Raw genomic sequence first — 7,027 nt, 5'->3', positions numbered from 1 at the left:
GGGTGTGAGGGATAAGTTGCGGGAAATGCAGGAGACACGGTCAAGGGCATTCTCGACCACTGTGGGGCAGAGGTTTTGGTCCTTGAAGAACGTGACATCTGGGATGTATGGGTGTGGAATGCCTCATGCTGGGAGCAGATGCGGCGGAGGCAAAGGAATTGGGAATAGGCAATGGCCTTTTTGCAGGAAGGTGGTTTGGAGGAGGTGTATTCTAGTAGCTGTGGGTGTCGGTGGGCTTAGAATAGATTTTGGTTTCTAGGTGATTGCTTGAGATGGAGACAGAGAGGTCCAGGAAGGTGAGGGATGTGTTGGAATGGACCAGGTGAACTTGAGGATGGGGTGGAAGGTGTTGGTGAGGTGGATGAACTGTTTGAGCACGGTCCTGCCTTTCATAGGAGATGTTTTAAATGAGGTACAATCTGCTTGCTTGAGTTCCCATGGTGCTATTTTCAAAGAGGATCAGTGGAATTATTCCTGGCTGATGCTTATCCTTCCACCAACATCACAATAAAACAGATGTTATGGTTATAACCATGTTGTTTGAGAAAGTTTGTGCCACATTACCTACATTACAACAGTGATTACATTTCAAAATGTACTTCATTTAAATGAAGTACTTCATTTAACAAAGAGCTTTGGAATGTTTGGTGGTTATGAAAAGCTAAATAAATGCAAATCTTTCTTTTCACAGTTTTTAGGTTTTGGACTAAAGCCACAAGGGGAGTCGAAGAAGGAAGAATATTTCATACATCTAGTGGTAAAGACTTGAGATTCATTGGCTGCAAGAGGGATGGCAATGAAGATGAACTACTTCTAAAGGAAACAATGTTTCCACCCCTAATAAATGTGATTGATAACCCCTATTAAAAATGGCCACTGTCATCCATCTGCACATGCACAGACACACTCGCAACACAACTGCTATTGAGCAATTATCTACACTGGGCCTTCAAATATTTAAGTATTTCATTTATTACAGGACAGGAATTCAAATAGATTTCAGTCTGAGATATTCATTAAAAAAAGGGAAGATACCATTTTGTCCTCCCCCATATTTTCCTGCGTAATTTGCAGTCATGTAATACTTCTGCTATCAGAGTCAGCTCAAAATTGTTTCTGGCAAGATTGCAAACTGTTCCCTACTACATTTAAATAGAATGATTTAAATAAAAATATATTTCCAAGGTTGCTAGGATGAGGCAGAGAAAGTGAGATGACTGGATTGTTCTAGCTGCCATGGAATAAAGACCATAAGATATAGGTGTAGAATTAGACCATAGGTGTAGAATTAGACCATTCAAATTTAAGTCTGCTCTGTCATTAGATTATGGCTGCTATGTTTCTCAACGCCACTCTCCTGTCTTCTCCCTGTAACCCTCGATACCCCTACCAATCAAGAACCTATCTATCTGTCATAAATATATTCAATGACTTGGCTTCCACAGCCATCTGTGGCAATGATTTCCACAGATTCACCACCCTCTAGCTGAAGAAATTCTTCCTCATCTCAGTTCTGAGAGGTTGTTCCCTTTATTCTGAAACTGTGCCCTCAGTTCCACTCTCTCCTACTAGTGGAAACACTTTCTCCACATCCGCTCTATGCAGGCCTCTCAATATTCTATAAGTTTTAATCAGATCCTCCTAAACTCCATCAAATGTGTACCTAGAGTTCTCAACCGTTCCTCAATAAGCCCTTCATCCTTGATCAATCTTGTAAATCTCCTCTGGACCTCTCTCCAATGCCGGCACATCCTTTCATTGATATGGAACCCAAAACTGCTCACAGAATTTCAAATGCAGGAGCAAGTTACTGCAGATGCTGACAGAGCCTCAGCAGTATATCTCTGCTCTTGTATTCTAGCCTTGTTGAAATGAATGTTAATATCGCATTTCCTAACTGCCAACTGAACAGATACATTAACTATAAAAGAATAATGAACCAGGACTACTAAGTCCCTCTTGTGCTTCAGATTTCTGAAGCCTTTTCACATTTTGGAATATAGTTATTGCCTCTATTCTTCCTACCGCAGTGCATAGCCTCACACTTTCCCACATTTGTATCTGCTGCTTCCTTGTATACATGCCAGTACCTTGCCCCTAACACCATGGGTTCTGGTCTTATTTAGTAGCTTACCATGCGACATCTTGTCAAGCACCTTCTGGAAATCCAAATAGGTCATGTCCACTGGCTGTCTTTGCCTATCTTGCTCATTACCTCCTCAAAGAATTCAAACTATTTTGTCAGGCATGTTCCTCCCAGTGATTAAGCCAAGCAGATTCAGCCCTATTTTACCATGAATGCTCAAGTACTCCACAAACTCATTCTTAATAATGGACTCTAAAATCTTATTGTGATTCAGGTCAGGCTAACCAGCCTATATCTTCTTGTCTTCTGTCATCATCCCTTCTTAAACAGGGGTGTTATACTAGCCATTTTCCAGTTCTCTGATTCCAATGATTCCTGAAAGATTACCACCAATGCCTCTACAATCTCCTTAGCTATCTTCCTCACAAAATCTGTGGGTGGGTAATCCATCTGGTCCAGGTGATTTATCCACCTTCAGCACGTCCCTGGTGATGGCCATTGTACTCACCTTTGTCCCCAGATTCTCATTAAGTTCTGGTTTGCTGATGAGGTTTTCAATTGTGAAAACTGATGTAAAGTACCTTTTTAGTTCATCTGCCATTCCTTTGTTCCACTTTACCAATTCTGCAGCCTCATTTTCCAGCAGATCAATGTCCACTCTTGCCTCACTGTTAAAAAGCATAAACAACCTTCTTTTATATTACTAGTTAGTTTACTCTCAAATTTCATCTTCTCCCCCCCAGTTGCTTTTTTGTAATCTATTGCTAATTTTTCAAGGCTTCCCAATCCTTGGTTTCTACACTAATTCTCGCCACATTATGCTGTCCTTGCCTTCCCTTGGAACCTTCACTGGACTACCTCGATAGCAAGAATCTCCTTCATCAGACTAGGAGACCAAAACTGCACACAATACTCAAGGTGCAGCCTCACCAAGGCCTTATATAACTGCAGCAAGACATCCCTACTCTTGTACTCAAATCCTCTCGTTGTGAAGGTCAACATGCTGTTAGCTTTCCTCACTGCCAGCTGCACCTGCATGCCAACCTTTAGCGACTGTTCCACCATGACACCCAGGTCTCACTGCACCTCACCTTTTCCTAAACTGCCACCATTCAGATAATCTACCTGTTTTGTGACCAAAGTGGATAACCGGACATTTATTCACATTTGCCAACGACCTGCCTACTTAGCCAGTCTATGCAAGACACCCTGAAGCCTTTTAGCATTTTTCCTCACTACACATACTGCCACCCAGTTTAGTGTCATCTGCAAATTTGTAGATATGGCATTCAATTCCTTCATCCAAATCATTAATGTATATTGTGAACAGCGATGTTCCAAGCACTGAACCCTGTTGGCAGTCTGGAAAGGACCTGTTTATTCCAGTTCTCTACTTCCTGTCAGCCAATCAATACATTACCTCCAATACTATGACCTTTAATTTTCCTTACTAATCTCAAAAGGCAAGGATCCACACAAGAAAGTCCAGATACACAACATCAACTGATTCACCTTTGTCTACTCGACTGGTCACATTCTTAAAAAAAATTCAGATTTGTCAAGCCTAATTTCCTTTTAGTGAATCTGTGCTGATTTGGACTGATTCTGTCACCACTTTCCAAATGCTCAGTTATTACATCTTTAATAATTCGCTCCAGCATTTTCCCCACCAGTGATGTCAGTCTAACCAGCCTATAATTCACTGTTTTCTCTTTCCCTCCTTTTTTAAAAAGTGGGGTTATACGAGCTACCCTTCAGCCACTGGAACTCTTCCAGAGCTGAAAAGTAATCACCAATATGTCTGCTATTTCTGTCCCCTTGCATTTTCAGTAGATTATTTGTGTCCTCCTTAGTGAAGACAGATCTAAAGTATTTGTTCAACTGGTTTGCTATGTCTTTGTTGTCCATTATGAATTCACCTGATTCTGACTGTAGGGGACCTATATATATCTTCGCCACTCTTTCTCTTCACATATCAACGGAAGATTTTGTAGTCAGATTTTATGTTTTCCGCAAGCTTACTTTCATGTTCTATTTTCCCCTTCCAAATTAAACCCTTTGTCGTCCTCTGCTGAATTTTAAATTTCTCCCAGTCCTCAGATTTGCTGCTTTTTCTGGCAAATTTATATGCCTCCTCTTTGGTCTTAAAATTTTCCTTGATTTCCCTTGTTAACCATTGTTGAATTGCCTTTCCTATTTTGCTCTTATGCCAGACAGGGATGTATAATTTTTAAAGTTCATCCATGTGTTCCTTAAATGTTTGCCACTGTCTATCCACCATCAACCGCTAAAGTATCCTTGGCTAGTTTATCCTAGCCATTGCATGCCTCAAAGTTGGATTTCTTTAAGTTAAGGACCTTAGTCTCAGGTTTAAATGTGTCACTCTCCATCTTAATGAAGACTTCTACCATATTATGGTCACTCTTCCCTAAAAGGATCTCACACCACAAAATTGCTAACTAATCCTCTCTCATTATATAATTCCACTTTGGTCGAGCAAACCATCCCTCATACATTCCAGGGAATCCTCCTCCAACGCATTGCTTGGACACAGCTTGGTTAGTCCAATCAATATTTTGATTGAAGTCACCCATAATAACAGCCATACCCTTACTGTATGGATCTAATTTTCTGTTTAATGCCATCCTCATCAGTAGTATCTTTCTCAGGAACAATTAAACAATTAAATACTCCTTAACAATTAGAGCTACATTCCCTCCCCTATATCCTATAGATGAAATATCCCTTGCAATACTTTAGCTGAATTTCTCTAATTTGCATATTTCTGCATTTGACTTTAACATACTCGTATTATGCACAGAATTATCACAGAAGCTTTTTAAGGAGTTGGCTTCTCAAGACTTGGAAACTTTCCTTTTACACTTATCCCTATGGTTTAATCCAGTTGAGAGATTTATTAATTAGGAAACTTTATTCAGACTTTTTGTTCTGAGGAACCTACACTCAGCATTAATTAGACCAATTCCAGTCACAATTAGTTTAATTAGTAAAATCCCATCAAATAGGTCATGACCATTCTGGTTAACCTGAAAAAATATATCCTATGTTTGCTAAAAAGCCTACCTTTGCTTGAAAATGTTCCCTGGTTGCCCATAAATATTACCATTTTTACATGCTGAAGCTCTCTAGTTGGTCATATGGTCCATTCATCTTGCTGTTCTTGCCTGATGTTGTAATTATAGGTAAAGGATCATTAGCCTTGTTCTTACTTTCTGTCAAATGATATTTTCAGTAAGTGAATATTATAACATCATAACCATTGTATATGTATATATCCTCCTACAACTTGCATTTGATTCTGAAGAGCAAGATTCACACTACAAGGCCTGCCTGTTGAATTTTCAGTTTCCAAAAGTTTAATGGTATCTTTACTGAATTTTATTGGGTATTAACTCTATAAAAGTGGAAAGCAGTGAATTTTTGCACATGTGAAATAAAATCCCTAAATTAGCTTTTTGTTGGTGCCAAGAAAACTAAACCTGACTTCCTGGATACAATGTGTAAAAATACCTAGGCTCTAGAGTAATTTCATATCAACAATGGATGATTCAGCTCAAAATGAAACTTGAACCAGCACTGATACTCAAATTGTGTATAAAGTGAATGCAATATATGATTTTAACTTGTGTATTTGGTAACCTACAACACAATGGCGCTTAAACCATGCAATCAAAAATTTATTGCACAGGATTGGCAATGAAAACAATGTATTACTCTAATAATACATTGTGCAGTGATTATGTTACTGGTTTAATAGTCCAGAGATCTCAGCTAATAATTTTGAGATCATAAGTTTAAAGTTCATAACTGGATTGAAAATGTAATTACTGTTTGTAAATTTAATAGGGAGCTGTTACACCACACATATGAATTCAGAACACTAGGCCATTCGGCTGCCAAGCCTGCTCTGATATTAAATCAGCTGATCCGATTCCATCGCAGCTCCACATTCTTGCTTATTGATAATCTTTCATCCAATTAGTAGCTACCAATTTGTCTGCCGTAAAAATAATGAGATATTTTGTTCCCACTGTAAAAATCCAAATGGCTCACTAAATGTCATTCTTTGACTGTCATCCTTCCCTGACCTTATTGATGTGTGACTCCAATGGCATATAAATGTAATTAATTTATAATTAATAGCTTAATAAACAACTCAGCAGGAGCCCATCCCTACCTTCTCAGGGTAACGAGAAAATGACAATAATTGTCAGTCTTGTCAGCAATGTCTAGACTCTGAGACTGAAATTTTGAAAAGTCTTCTAATTTTACAAGGCTATACAATAAAGCTGGAAAGTTGGGTTATGCTTCACTGCTCTCATTTGGCCTTGCATACATGTCGGGCCAATGGCCTGGTTCTATTTGATTGTTCCCAAGACTCTGATTGCTTCTACGGCAATTTCTGTATCAAGTGACCAGGCTTAGTGCATTTATTAAACTCAGTGACACAGTCTTTCAAACAGTTGCTTGGTAGAAGAGGGCTTTAATATTCCTGTACTAATAATCAATTTAAAATAATCAATAAAGCTTACAACCAGGTTCATTTAGACTTGCTAAAAGTGAAAATATTCCTACACAGAGACCTATTTCCTACAAATAAAATTAAACTGTTTAAGCTGTGCAAAATTTCTTGAATTACTTCAAAGCATAGAAAGCCAACAGTTGCTTGCTACTTTCTCCACGGCAATGCCTCAACTAACCAAAATTTGGCTTACCAACTTGTCAACACTCTTTCTATTCTATCATATAAATTATCGTGATCGTTTGTTTGAAATTTGATGCTCTTGTATTTGTCTTTTGAATCCAAAACGAAACATTATTCCCTGCTTTTAGCAATATACAGTGCTTTTTATTAAATATGGAAATGATACAAAGAGTAACGAATATGAAACATAACACCTTTATTTGGAAGCTGATATT

General features: G+C 38.5%; 2 long non-coding RNA genes across 5 annotated transcripts in view; one reads left to right on the top strand and one right to left on the bottom strand.

Moving 5' to 3' along the window:
* LOC132209584 (uncharacterized) overlaps positions 1-790 on the top strand; it is a 62,852-nt gene extending 62,062 nt beyond the window's left edge. The window contains exon 3 of the long non-coding RNA XR_009445748.1: positions 692-790. This is a non-coding gene — a long non-coding RNA (uncharacterized LOC132209584). The remainder of the gene's footprint in view (positions 1-691) is intronic.
* The window catches only part of LOC125451577 (uncharacterized), a 61,612-nt gene that overhangs the window by 38,594 nt on the left and 15,991 nt on the right, over positions 1-7,027 (bottom strand). The window lies entirely within an intron of this gene.

The sequence above is a fragment of the Stegostoma tigrinum genome, chromosome 5 (assembly GCF_030684315.1).
Source record: "Stegostoma tigrinum isolate sSteTig4 chromosome 5, sSteTig4.hap1, whole genome shotgun sequence".
Lineage (NCBI taxonomy): Eukaryota > Metazoa > Chordata > Chondrichthyes > Orectolobiformes > Stegostomatidae > Stegostoma > Stegostoma tigrinum.
This window is presented reverse-complemented; position numbering and strand designations above follow the sequence as displayed.